Raw genomic sequence first — 15,054 nt, 5'->3', positions numbered from 1 at the left:
TTTCAGGTTAATTTTAAGATTATTCTAAAGTGTTCCTAAATCTAATAAGATAGATAAGTTTGTCATTACACCTATAAATATCTTAGTATGTTTACATTAATATGCATTTTTAACACCTGCTTTAGGCTGTTTCCAGTGTTCTTAATAAAAAGTTAGATATGATCTGTGTACTGTTAGAATGACTCCACACCATGCACACTGACATATACACCATTCCATTTCACTGGCTGCTTTTACTGTTGTGTAAAAAAGCTTCTTTACTTTCTAGAAATGGAATCTGTTCTCACACCTTGCAGGAATGACCCCTTCCCCCTCCTAGAAAAATGGTGGAGCTGGTAACCCAGAGCTTGCTTAGGATGTGGCTATCTGCTAAAGGCCTTCCTTTAGATCAGGTATGTAAAACCATTTCTCACAGCCTGGGTTAATGCTTTAATCATGGGAATGTGCTCAGGATCTTGTTCCAGCAACAGGAGCACAACTTGTGCAGCAGCTCCCTGATAAACAGCTCAGATTGCTGGTTTCCCAGGCTTGGACCCTACTTGCTGTTTTACCATCTGCAGAAATTACTTTGGGAGCAATGCAGAGCTTTTCTGCTGAAAACTGAGTTTTGTCCTCACTATACAGCACTGCAGTATTTTTCCACCCCATCATCTCATTTGGGAGCATTGCTGAAGTCCAAGAGGGGTCTAACAGATGTAGCTGTAATAGCAGGGGCCTCATGGCCAACATTTAGATGCTGCTGTTGCATTTGTGCTATGACTACAGCTAAGGCACAGCCAGGGTGATTGTTAAACCAGGTCAGCCTTGCTTGTGCAGCCCAGTCTCATGTAAAAGCAAATGTCCTTTTCCACTTTAAAAAATGGTCCTAGAATGTACTTCTGGGATTGCAGGACTCTATGCACATGTCCATTAAATCCCCAAACCAGTGGATAAGGTGCTTCTTAGACTGAAGGAAAACCTGTCTCTGTTCTGCTTGATTTTGTGCAAGGAACTGATATCACATCTGCCTCCTATGGAAACGGGCCAGCCACAAAACTCCTGAATGTGCTCCAATGAGCCTCTCAGTTTCTTCTGCAGCAGCCCCACACACTACAACAGGTATGTGAACACAAATCTGCCACTTCCAAGGCGAGTGCTTCAGGCTTTTGAGTGGATCATTTTCATCCTTGAAATATTTCATGGCAATATGGGAAGACATGCTTTAGAATTCAGAAAAGACAAGGCGCTAGTTCATATGAAATATGTTTGTCTTTAACAACTTTAAGATTGAAATGAGAAGAATTAATATTGTGGCAATACAGTATTTGAATATTTCAGCAATAGCTCTGTATGTTCTGAACTATTAACTATTTCCATGAAATATTGCAAAGATAATACTTTTATAGACAAAGAAGTGGAACTTAAAATGTAATTCTAAATTACATTGTGGGGTTCTAAGTTAAAGGAAGTCAAACTCAATAGCTTTTCAGACCTTTATTTTGTTAATAAGCAGAAAAAGCTTCTAAATGTTTTTCATACCAACTGAAGCATTCAGAGTTCAGCAACTCCAATGACCACAGGGAGTTATGCTTTTGAGCATCTCTTGCACATAAATTAATGGCTGGTGAGGAAATTTGACAGTAGTTAATATTTCAGTGGTGTTTATAATTTTTTTTGTTAGCATTCTGAGAGGAATTAGAAATACAATTAATTTTGCTGTTCTGCTGAAGGGTTAGTTCATCAAAATTAAGTGATGGGAGAGCTATCCAGTTCTGAAGTCATGCAGCCATTCTCATTAGGGCTTCTTTCTTCCCTCCATCAGACTGGTTCTGCCTGATATCTGGCTGTCATTTCAGATTCCTATCTGGAAAGCTAGCTTGCAAACATTTTATTTTGACAGCATATCAGCCATTCTTGGTAAGATTTCTCAAAAAACCTTCTTCCACAGAGCTTTAAATAGGTTTAAACTGCTGGATAGAAATTCAAGGGTGGGGAAGAGTGGGAAGGTAAAGTGATTGGCAACTGGCAAAACTGGGGTGATCAAGTCTGGCTTTGCTGTACAACAGCTGAGATCTTTCTCATGTACTAATAAATAATTTTTAGGGTATTTATGATGTAAATGAGGATAAGTTCAAGATATAAATTCTTGTTATAAAGCTTTTATTGTGGTAGAATTCAGGAGCTAGAAACTCTGATAGTTACAGACAGAAGCTTTTGAAGCCTTTACTGCAAATTATAAACTTCAGTGTAACTATTAGATGATAATGCAAATAAACTTATCTTTGTATGAGGGAACACAGGAAACCAAACATAAGGATTCTGAACTACATTGCTAAAGAAGAATCTTTGAGGGAAATGTAAGCTTGAGTTTGAAAATACTGAATCACAATACTTCAGTCCCTGAAGGGAAAATGAGGGGTAACAGGAAGGAGAAACAAAGATGTTTAAAACTGAGTAAACAACCTGCTCAAATAGGAAGAAATGATGTAATCTCAGCAAATGTCTTGCCAAAAGTGATGACACCAATCCATTGAAATCAAGGCTTGCAAATAGCTTCCTGTTGGAACTTGAAGAGGAGAGCAAAGGGGAAAAAACTGAAGAGCATGAGCCTGGAGATGAACAAACATCACCAGATGTGCATTTTGTTGTGAATGGCCTGCAAAATGCCTGCTGGAAAATGGTAACACCATTGGAGTAAGTGCCATCAGTCATATGAGATATTTCTTCACATCAGCTTTTTTTTACCAAAGAGATTGAAGACATCTATTCTGCCTGTTGCAGGCACAGACTAAGGTCTGCTGGTGCAGAGCAGAGGCCAGAGGCAAGTGTATATATACATATTTTTATTTTACTCTTCATCAAGACTAGATGCTGGATTTTCCATGCTGACAGTACCATTTCCTCATGGGAGTGACAGCTTTATCTTCTAGTATAAAGTGAAAGTGTTTTGAATTTTTGCATTATGCCAGATATGAATCAACCAATTCTGTGTTTCAAGAAAATCTTGCTTGGTGCTCACTGCAGATGTTTTAGTACCCAAGTTTTGTAAAGTTCTGTTTCCTAAGCTTGGAAAAATCCTATCTGCCTATGTTTCCTTGGCATCTAGAAAGCACATAAACTTTCCTCACAAGTCTGTTTCTTACTCATGCTGGTAGGTGGAATGAGATCTGTAAAGAGGTTATTGAATTTCTGGCTATTGCAAAAGCTGGCTATTGCAAGCTACACTCATATGAGACAAAAGAGTTGAGAGAATATATAGGTCTGACAATTTCTTTTGGCTTGCAGCTGTGAGACTTTGCCTGTTGTATGTGCTTGGAGTGTTCTTCCCACCCTGCCACATATCCACAATGTTCAACTCCACTCTGAACTCCCGGACCTCCTTTGGGTGTTATATGAGAGCTACAGCTTCTGGATGTGAAGGGCATGTTGGATGTCTAAAAGCATAATCCTAAGACATCCAAAAGGACAGAGAAAATGGGACTTTTAATGCAAGAGGTAAAATGAGGGCTATACAGTACCTCTCTGTACTTGTTTCATATAGGAGATCCCATAAAGAAGGTGGTGCCATATGACAGTTTCACTCCACTGAATTTCTTTTTTTGCCTGGAAACCTAATTTTGTAGAAATTTAACTGGAAAGTGGATTTATGACTTCTCCTTGGTACTGCAGATGCTCTTGCATGAGGAGTGGGCAATTTCTCTTGTACTTTTTCTGAATTCTTTTAGTGAAAGTAACTAGAAATTTTGATAGTAGTTGGGGCCTGGAATAAATTCCATAAAAATCAGCTCTTTAGATTTATATTACTGCTGAGTTTTTAGGTTTTATAGTTTTTCAGAAAACTTGGAAAGGACTCACCCCCCAAAAAACCCCAACTCCCCTTCTACTAATTATCCATGAGTAAATGGATTCTGATTTCAGTGTCATGAGGGAACAAACTCCAGGAGGCTCAGGAGAAGCGGAACAGTGAACTTGCATCTAGATGTGATCAGTGATTTTCTCTTGTAGCTGATGAGCCTTTCTTTTTTCCCCTCTATGAAAAGACTAAATCAGAAAAGAGTAACAGGGAATTCAGAGCTATTTGTAATACTTCTTTCCACCTTTTTCCTTTTCTTGTTCATGACTTCTACATCCTAAATAGGTTTTTAAAGGTGCCCTCAGCTGTTTGGCCTCTGAATCATGCAGAGACTAGTGAAAAAATGCAAGAATCTCTTACATACCTTAAGGTGTGATAGGGGAAAAGGCTTCACCTTTTTAAGTGGTTGCTGTTTCAGAGCAGGGAAATATAATTGAAAATTTCTTAGGTATTTCATAGATTCATAAAACTTCTTGAAAGCTATGCCTCAAATTTAGTTATTTACAATATGTTTTTGGTCACACCTGAATACTTATGATAGGTGAATGTAATACAAAGTCATCTGTGCAAAAATGCTGTACCGCATGCCACCTGTAGTTATAATGCTTTTAAATGCACAATAAATATTGCTATTTAAAAAGGGATTGTTTTATCAAGGCTTAATGTTTTGACTGTGATTTTCTTTGGCCTGAGGTTTACTCTGGGCAACCATTTCAAGTAGAAGAGCCATGTGCAACTTTTCAGGTTATTTTCTATTGAGTTTGCAATAAACTGGAGCCTGCTGCAAAATCCTCTGGGGAAGAGTGGCACAGCTTTATTGTTTTAAGTGTTCCCCCTACCTTATCATCTAATATTCACCTACTATAATGCTTTCTGCTCTACTGCTTCAGAGCAAAGGCACCAAGTTAATGTTACTGCAACTTTTGGGTCTTGCTAGGAGCCAGATATTTGCCTTATTCAATTTTCCAAGCCTGTTTACAGCTAGGATTCTGCCTCAGAGCAGCTGCCTTGTGGTTCCCACTTGATACCATGTTGACATTAGGTGTTTTTCTTTTTGAACATTCTCTAACTTTTCCAGCCTGAGAAGTAAGCATTGTGGAAAACTTGATTGCTTGCTTTCTATTGTCCACCCTCATCCTTTCCTCCAGAATTTTCTATTTTTGGTGGAATAACACCTTTCATTTGACCTTATATGAAGTGCTTTGTTTTGCTGGCCTTGCTCTGTGTGCTGGCTCTTGAGTTCCACTTCTGTGGTACTGTGCTCTTCACCAAGCAGATATTCCAAAAAGTAAGAATATTTTTCTCAGAGTATGCAATTGCATTCTGAGATGTCCAGAACTCGGTGAAATATTCAACGCTGTGTGTGAGATGTTTTTCTGCACTGTTAAAACCTTTTCTGAAGGGATTTTCCTTAAAAAGTGTGTCATGGCCAAGGAAAACTCACAAGTGTGAGTGATCCAGGTGGTGGGAGCCAAGCACCAGAGAATGTGTAGTATGTGTTTAACTAAGAAGCTCTCAAACATACATAAAACAAAACAAACATAATATTGGTACTAACAGGACTTGATACCACTTCTAGCACTGATAGCTCAGTTGTTTGAAACCTCTAAATTTGCTTTAATGTGAAATCAGAAATGCTTTCTTAGAGCATCATGAATTAACATCCTTCTGCATTTCTCAATTCATTCTTCCTTCAGAAAGCTGATCAAACATTAATTTGACTACATAAGTAAAGCAGTCACTGTGGTATTGAAAAGAGACTTTTCAGGTGCCTTTAAGTTTGAAACTGGAAAATAAATGTGCCTAGAACAAGTTTATCTTTTGCAAGGCTAAAACACTGATAACTTTCCAAATGAATAACAAACTATGAAGATTCTTTGACTGGAGAAGAAAACTAATTTCTTTATTTCAATGGGTAACTCTTCCATGCATCATTGGTTTGTTCAGTTTAATTTTCCATCTATTTCTGCTATGCTGTTTCCAGGTAAAAGCATTATTTTGTCTGAGGAATCACCCTTAAGCAGCTTGTGGACCTACTAGTGAGCATCAAAAGCATGCTGGGAGAATTCTCATTTTCCAGAGTGTTCAAGGTGTTTTTCTGCAGGATGTAGTCTGTTCAGCTTTTCAGGTTTAAGTAAAAGGGTCAGCAATCTTCTGCCAAAATACTTGCAATCTATTTTGGTCTCAACTGCATCAGGGGTTGGCAGTTAATAATGGTTTTTTGTTCAGGTCCTTGTAGCCAGAGTGAATTTTAGAATGGTGATATTCTTATAGCCTGAGGGTATTTCCAGTCCAGACACCTTCAAAAATTCCTCTGAAAAGTCTGCAAAACTTTAAAAAACACCAACTGCAACCCAAAAAGCCAAGACACCCTGATAGTCTCATGTAGGTATGTCTGAATAGGGTGAGCAGAAAGAAAATAATGATGTAAGGTTAATCCTATAGATGGTTCAAAATTAATCTTTGGGGTTTTTTTCTTCATTATGGTATCAGAACATGGGACAGCAGCTGGGTTATCTCTTAGAGAAATCAGGTGGCTCTGGGTTAGGGCTCTCTTTTTCCATGTCCTTCTTGATGACAGTTGAAAAGCAGAAACTTTGCCAGATGTGCTAGGCCATGCATGACTGCAGGATTTCCTTCTGCAAGTCATTGTCAGGTTGCTATGGAAGAGGGTGACTGCACGGCGATGTTCTGCAATAGTTCTTGTCAGTCACCTTTGACTTTCTTCAATGAAGAGGCCATTAGTGTTTCAAAGTGGTGAGGGACCATGGGCAGGGGGGCTTGGTACTGATTGCTCAAAGCACTTTCTTTTCCTCCCTGAGGGGTTTGTCTTCCCCTGTAACAATGGCCTTCCTGGGTAGGCAAGCCCTCATTCCCTGCCACAGATGTGGCTGAGCATCTTTAGGAGGTCTGGACTCACCTCACTGATGAGAAGTGGGAATGGAAATAGAAAGGAGCTGCTTCTGCATGGCGTTCAATTTTTTTAGTATTTCAGCCTGTCTCTGAAAGGTGTTTTCTGTACTGTGTACCTCAGTCTGTGCCTGCAAACTTTACCCCTTCCCACTCTTCCCTTCTTCCCAAGACTTTGACATAACACTGAAAATACCCAAAAATTCCTCTCTACTGGGCCTGCTGTGGGAACTCGTCCATCTTTTCATCTTATCCTAATGGATATCAGAGTGTTGTGTATTGCTTGAAGCTCTTCTATCTTGGCCATCATCAGCATCATTACAGTCCCTTTCTTTTGTAGCTATTTTATTGTTGCTGAAAAATGGAGATGCAGTACAGTGGCTGAAAAGCCAGTTTCACTCAGATCTCCTGATCAGCATCTGACTTCAATTTTGTGTCTTAAAAAGAAAGTCATTGCAATCTTGTAGCAAACTGAGCTTCCCTGAATTGCACTGTGATCATCTTAACACAAAAGCATAGTCCAGGTTCTCGGTACAGTCACAAATGCCTTTACAAGGGCCAGGAAGCAGAAGACAGCTTGTTTTTAAAGTCTTTGAACCATGCATGACAACAAGGCAACTGATTAATAAAGTTCTGGTTTTTCCCTATCAGATCCTCTATCCTCACAACAACAACAAAACCTCCCACTTGTTCCTCTAAAATGAATCTGGAATAAAAGATGGAAATGATCTTTCATCTCAAAACTGCGAAGGGGCTTTGAAAGCTTGCATTAAAATCCCTGTTGTGTCTCTGACTTGACAAGCCGTAAAGGCAGCTCTCCAGTCTTCTATATCAAAGTCTAAAAAAAGTAAATCATAAAGCCTTCCCTCCCTGCTCCAAAAAAGTGTTCAAACATACTGAGGAAGTCCATCCTAAAGTTTCATCAGTACACCATTGATCCTGACATGACTGGCTTTTTAATATTAACAGAAGGTTACTAAGGTTTTAATTTTTAGAGGAAACTGAACTTCTCAAGGTCTTTTGAACATTTTTCTTCCCAGTTTTATCAGAAAATGTCTTTCAAAGGGCTTGTGTCCCTGTCTCCGTAGAATAGAATAGTATTTATTACACTTGCCTCTAAAGACCTCTGAAGTTCAACCTGGAAATCACAGTCAGATTCAGAAGAAAATTTACTTAACCCAGAATAAAAAATAAGACAGTGAGTTGGTGCTTTTGCTGTACTGGCAGCCAGTGCCTTGGGCTTTTGGGGCAGAACAGAGGGCTGGGTGTGGGTATTATTTTGGCCTCGATATTTTATTTTCAACTTGTTATGCTGATGGAAGAAATGCTGGTTAGATCCTGTTTCAGGATTACTTGGGCTGATGATGCCTGTTTGCTCTGAAAAGCAGTACCTGCTCTGACCTGGGGTGATGTTTTCAGCACTTTCTAATACAGCTAAGTGACTCTTAGTCACTTTTGCTTTCCTGCCTGGATGTTTGCTGTGGGTCTGTTCTCATACACCAGTGTGGTGTTTCCCCTTCTCATCCGTTCCTTTAGTCACACTCTAAACAAAATCTCCTTTTAACAATATTCTCCTAAGTTATACTGAGTTTCATCCCTCACTACAGTGTAAAGTTGAGAGTTTGTCTAGGCTTTAGATATATTAGCATCCTGGTCTCAGCTGGGATAGAGTTAGTTTTCTTCCTAGCAGCAGGTACAGCACTGTGTTTTGGATTTTGTAAGAGAATATGCTGATAACACTCTGATGGTTTAATTGTTGCTAATCAGGGCTTACCCCAAGCCAAGGATTTTTTAGTTTCCAGCACTCTGCTGGTGATCAAGTGCACAGGAAGCCTGGAGGGAGAATGGCTCGGACAGCTAGCCTGAACTGACCAGATGGATATTCCATACCAGTGTCATGCTCAGTCTATAAACTGGGGGGAATTGACCAGGATGGGACAATCCCTGCTCAGGATGCTGAGTGATTGTATTGGGGATTGCTTGCCTGTCTTAGATTTTATCCCTCTCTCTCTCTTTGTAGTCTCCCTTTTAACTACTCCTTCTCCTTCTCCTTCTCCTTCTCCTTCTCCTTCTCCTTCTCCTTCTCCTTCTCCTTCTCCTTCTCCTTCTCCTTCTCCTTCTCCTTCTCCTTCTCCTTCTCCTTCTCCTTCTCCTTCTCCTTCTCCTTCTCCTTCTCCTTCTCCTTCTCCTTCTCCTTCTCCTTCTCCTTCTCCTTCTCCTTCACCTTCTCCTTCTCCTCAGCCACTCTTATCTTGGCCCATGGTTTCTACCTCTTTCCAGTTCACCTCCCCATCCCACCAGGGCTGGGGTGGAGAGTGAATGAGCGGCTGCATGGTATTTAGCTGCCAGCTGGGAATAAACCATGACAATTACATTCAGAGAGATAATTCTGGCTCCATGACAACACCAGCTTTTACAGTCTCAGAGGAACTGAGTGCATTAATCTGAGAATGCAGCTGTGGCACTGCAGAAGGAGATTAAGGCAGGTGGCCTGTCCATCCCCACAGCTGCAAAGAGCCACAAGCCAGCAACCTGAGCACCTTTCAGAGGTCAGGGCTTGCTGCAGGTGCATTTATGCTCTTTTTGTGCCAGCTGCAAGCTCAGAAATAAGACTCCCAGATCTCACAGAGCTGCCCCAAATCATTCAGTTCCTTGGTGTGAATGAAACTGAGTTTATTTTGGCAAAATTCTCTCTGCTTATTTCCTCAGTCAACAGCTTCACATTCAAGTGTCTCAGATGTTTCACTGCCTAATCTATTTTCTCCCCAGTGGTAAACAATTGTCAGGCTGATGCTGGGATGGTGCTGGTTACTTGCACACACTGATAGTTGCAGAGGTGAAGCTTTTCCCACGGGGGGTGAATCATGCCTGTGGCTGCATTCTCAAGGAAGAAAGGCTGGAGAAGAGTGCAGCAGGAATGCAGCTCAGAAATGAAGCATTTAAACCCCCCTAATACTGAGTAGTCACTCTCTCTATGCTGTGGAGTTGTTTTCTTTGCTGAACTGGGAGCAGCCAATGTATAGCTCAAAGTATTGAAACATCTTTCTGGATTGGTGCAAAAGACATCTTTTATTTCTTATTCCTTTTCCCTTTCAGTTTGTCTTGAGTGCCATAGGTGTAAATACCTGTTGCCTAGGACTGTCATGAACAATTTTTTAAAAACTGGTTTATTGTTTTTCTTTCTTTGAAGGAAGATAACAGAAAACCCATGTAAAGAATGAGCTTTTCATAAAGCCTGAATTGAACACTGTTACACTTTTGGAAGCTTGGGATGCACAGAATGCCGTACTTGAACTACAAGGGACAATGGCTACTGGCTGAAAGAGGGTGTGAATAAGATATAGATAAGATATGAAGCACTGTGAGTGTGGTAAGACACTGAAAGATGCTGCCCAGTGAAACTGTGGATACCCCATTCCTGTAAATATTCGAGGCCAGGTTGGATGGGGCTCTGAGCAACCGGGCCTAATGGAAGGTGTCCCAGTCCATGGCAAGTGGGGTGGAATTAGAGGATCATTATGTTTCCTTCCAACCCAGGCTATTCTGTGGCTCTTTGAAATGCTGAAAACCCATTTAAAATTTACTGTTGATCCTTTACTTCTCTCTTATGACACACAGGCAAAACTTCATAGAACGAATATCACTAAAATTGCATCCTTAGAAAACTTTGCTGTTTACATAAGCACGTTTTTAAAGACATGCCTCAGACACTAATGAGAGGTTGCAGAACACAGAATAATTCTGTTTTAATTATATGAGGCAGTTCTTCATTACTGAGTGCTCAAAGAGAAGGGTAAAAGAAATTTCATGTTGTTATAATTAAAAGGAATATAAAATTAAAAGACACCTACATAATCAGAAGTTTGATTTAATAACAAGAGAAATATTTTGTTTATTAAAAAATTGAAAGACTGAAGTACCAGAAATGAGACAATGGCATTCTGTAAAGAATTGAGGAGGCAATATGAATGGATATCCCTAGTTTTGCTGCTCCTGTTAATCATGCTTTTCCCTTTCCTTGTGCTTTTCATTTCACTATATAACTTGCACTTTGTTGTCAAAAGCATTTGGAGTTGAATTACTTCAACAGGCAAATCTACTCTGAATGTTCATGTTTATAAAAAAGAATATTAACCCTTTCAGATTGCGAAGTACAAATTGCTCTTAAAACATTACCTGGATTGTTTTTTACTGTTTCAATTGGGTCTTATTGCTCATATTCTAGTAAAAATTTTCCCATCACTTTTAAGAATAGCACTGACCTAGATATGGTTCTGAACTTTGATTGGTATCATTGCAGGCAGGTGTACAGGGATATTGAAGGACCAAATAATTTTTTTTTTTTTAAACCTAAAACAAGTGAGTAGAACTTCTGGCAAGAAAAATGATATTGCTGTGTCTTCTAAATTGTTTTTCACCGTTCCTTTTTCTAGAAACACTTATAGGAACTTACAAACAACTATAAAGTTGAGGGTTTGGTTTGTCTGGTCTTGAATAGATTGTTTCAGAAGAAATTTCTCTCTCTGTCTGGAAGTTAAATTAGACTATTTATAGAGCACTTGTGTCTGATTTTGCTTATTTTGAAGAAAAATAAAACCTTTCCTACACAAAATTTGCACAACAGACCTTGTGGTAAAAATATTACCTATGGGAAAATATATCTGCAACTTAGTTTCAGCTAGCCAAACTTCTGCAGCACATTTCCTGCCCTCAAAATGATTTTGTCATCCTGTTCACCAAATAAGCAGGCATCCTGAGGAGAACTCTATCATTTTACTCAAACACACAATTATGGTACTCAGAAGACCTGCCTGGAGACTGTGTAGATCATCTCAGTTTTGGCATTTTTGATGCTGAATTATTGGATCTGAAAAACAGATTTTTTTTGTCTGAATTACTTTGTGTGGAGTTATTGTTGCTGTTGCTTTCATTATCTTTAATTTTCATTCAATGTCCCCAAAGTTAGCTTATCCTTCTGTTCTATCAAATAACTCTGGCACTCAGGTAAGTGTCAAAATGTGGTGAGGACGACAGGGGACTAGTTATACTTGGTATTTTTCAATGTAGGGGCAGGCTGACAAAATTTCTTCTCCATCTGATATCCTCATCTGAGGAAACTCGATACTGAAGTGTATCCACTGAAGGATTTGGTTTCCATCCCTCTTCTCCATCAGGCTGAGCATCATATGCACAGAAAATGACTCCTGGATTTGATGTATCACAGCTGTAGCTGTACAGGTGCTTGGCATTCTGGAAAACCTTGTTTATAGTTCAAGTTGCCTGAAAACAAAAGAGATATGTATTTTCTCTTACATTATGTTCCTTACATGATGATGGAAATAAAGTAGACAAAAATGTCCTCTTTTCCCAGCACTTATTTTGTGGGGAAAGGCTTTTTTTCAAAATCCTTGGGAAACCTTGGGCACTTTAACTAAAGACAAATCAGCCCAAAGTGAAAGCAGATGTTAGTTTAATTTTGTGTTTTCCGTAAAACTGATGGAGAACACACATCCCTGTTGAGGAATTCAGACTGGCTCAATTATACTTTCTTCCCAAATTGGCCTTTTTCTTGCTGGTAGAATAAACCAAGGAACATGAATGAATCCAGGCCAAAATCAGTGTTTAAATTCTTCTAGGATAACTGTTTTAATTCAAAAGGTTGAAAGAGGTTTTGAAAAGAGGTATCAGACTTGATGTGTTTGTGTGAAAAATGTATCTTAATTGATTCATAGAATAGTTTGAGTTGGAAGGGACTTTAAAGATAAAGATCACCTATTCCCAAGCACCATGAGATGGGCAAGGACACCTTTCACCACACTTCCTGTTGCTCAGAGGTCCATCCAGCCTCCCCTTGAAAGCCTCCAGGATGGGAGACAGAATAATCTTTGACCTTCTTCCAGAAAGATATTGGAAGTTAGGATGATGTGAGAGTTTTCCCCTTCCTCTAATACCAACTGTGTGAATTATTAGTAGTGTGAAAGATCAGTCTGCATGTCTGGTACTCTTATTACTTCTAAGTGTGTTCCTGCAATTATTGCAGCATATAAAAAACAATTATTTTATTAATTGATTGACAAATGCTTTGCATTTTGGGACCGGTATTTTGAGTGGCAGAGAAAATCAATCTGTTGGCAGCGCACTGTCAAGTTAATCTGTTTTGTTACATTAACCTAAAAGGCTACTTTAAATGAGCTGCCTGATGTTGCAGGCAGGTATCCAAAAAGAGCTGGGTACTTTTTGTGCACAAAAGGAGACCCTGCAGGCAGTGAAGGACTCCAGGCTCTGTCCCTGTCATGAGTGGATGTTGCTGACTTCGGTAGCTGTAGACACTCCAAGGTAAAACTTGCTTGAGAGTGGAGCTGTTTGCCCCAGGGAACACCTGAGCAGGGAGCCATCAAGCCAATATGGTCCAAGGGTAAAATAAACTTCATTGGTTTTATAATGGAATAAGTCCTTTGTGTGATTTGATGCTGATTCCAAAAAAATATTCTTGAATTTAAACAAATAACAAAGGATTTACTTGCATATACCTTCCCTCCCTCTTACACTGCTATAGTGTGGTACAGGGACACATTCTCTGGTAGTTTGGGCCCTCTTCAAACAAGATGTGTGTAAAATCACCAGGCTGCATTAGAGCACCTTGCATTTTTTGAATTTGTTCTATCAGACGGACTTAGCGTGATTTTTAGACCAAAAAATCTGAAATTAAAGATGGGTTATTGATTTCCTCTTGGTCTCTCAGCCAGGTTAATTCTGTTATGCACCAGAATTCTCTCCCAGTGCTGATTTTAAAATGGGTTGGAATGCCTACAACTGCAGGATATCATTCTGATGTCTGTGCATTAGGCAGGGATAAGCTGCTAACTTGGTACAGAAGTGGTGTACAAAATTAGATTTGCACCATACAGGAACTTTTCCTAGGACTTTGTTTTCCTGAATTATAGCTCATCTTAACATAAAAAATCAGTATAAATTAATGTAACATGGAGCTGGATCTGACAAACTCTATCTTGAACAAGGTAACAAGCAATGAAGAATCAGAGCAGGAGACTTCTGGATTTCATCTCCACTCTTTGTTATCCCTATCCCATCTTTTATATCAGGTTTTCCATAAATAATGGCATTGATATCTGGTGGTCTGGGTTTTAGATACTGAACTCCCTTTGAACATCCTGAAGGTGGTTGATAGAACTTTATCTATGTAGGAATTGGAAAAAGAGAAACTTCCACAAATACTGAAGAGTTTGATTTACAGCCTTGGAAGAAGCTTGGATTGATGTAAAAATAAAAAGTACGCAGACATTAAGCAGAAAAATTATAAACTTATGTTTCTATAGTTGTAAGCAAGAATATACTTCAAGTAAGTAAGAAGCTGTATTGGATAAGATGGTGAAGGGTTTTATAGTGTAGTAATGTAATTGTATAGGGTAAGCTAAGAGTTTAGATGTTATAATAGAAGTATATGTGGGTACATGTAATAGTAGCTCATTGGATAAAAGAATTCGTAATGCTGCAGAATTAAGTAAAGGTGATAGGTTAGAAAAACAAAATAAACTTTGTGGCAACTTCCCACTGGATTAAAATGTTATATATTGCCTTGTAATGAAGAAATGTGTGACTATTTTGAGCTATGGCCGAATTCTTGCTCTTCTGAAATCTCACAGCCTTGAGGCTGATATATATCTAAGCAATAAATCGTTTTTGGCTTGACTGTAGTCCCATCCCTTCATTAAAGTGACAATAACATGTCTAGACTTGTTTTTGGGATCTTAAATTTTGGCACGGCCTTGAATCTCAACAGTAAAATCTGTCCTCCCTCACACATAATTCTATAGCAAGAGATTTCATGCATTGTGTTTTTTTTTTTTTTTCTCTTGATAAGTTTACCAGTTTATAAATTACTGAGATTTGGCAATGAATTGCACTGATGAGCAGTCAGAAGATGGATATGATATGTGCAATAATTTTGGCTAGTAGGCAAGGTAGAGCTCTGATTAAAGGCTTAAGATACACAGATGTGATTTACCAAGAATCTAATATCTTACTCTAAATATTATGATGTTATTACCATTTTTAATTTTTATTTGAAAGACATGGAAATAATTGCCTCTTGATGAAAACTTAGACTTATCCATATTTTATCTCTCTGTCAAATTTTCCGCAATGTCTTTGTACACAACAGGATTATTTTTGCTGTACAAATCATGCCCTTTTAAATTTTAATACTGGTTAAATGAATAAAGGAGTTACTTTACCATTAGCTTGGAGAAAAAATTATGTGGCCTTCATTTTAAGATTACAAGAGAGTTAAG

At 38.8% G+C, this 15,054-nt stretch overlaps 1 long non-coding RNA gene across 1 annotated transcript; it reads left to right on the top strand.

Annotated features, from left to right (window-relative positions):
* The first annotated feature begins 174 nt into the window (after positions 1–174).
* Positions 175–4,476, top strand: LOC148225443 (uncharacterized). Its single transcript, XR_015804171.1, has 3 exons — positions 175–392; positions 989–1,098; positions 3,265–4,476. It is a non-coding gene; the product is annotated as an uncharacterized LOC148225443 (long non-coding RNA).
* The last annotated feature ends 10,578 nt before the right edge of the window (positions 4,477–15,054 follow it).

Source organism: Sturnus vulgaris, chromosome 1, assembly GCF_052056855.1.
Source record: "Sturnus vulgaris isolate bStuVul1 chromosome 1, bStuVul1.hap1, whole genome shotgun sequence".
Classification (NCBI taxonomy): Eukaryota; Metazoa; Chordata; class Aves; order Passeriformes; family Sturnidae; genus Sturnus; species Sturnus vulgaris.
Note: the sequence above shows the minus strand (reverse complement) of the source record. Positions and strands in the feature narration are given on the sequence as shown.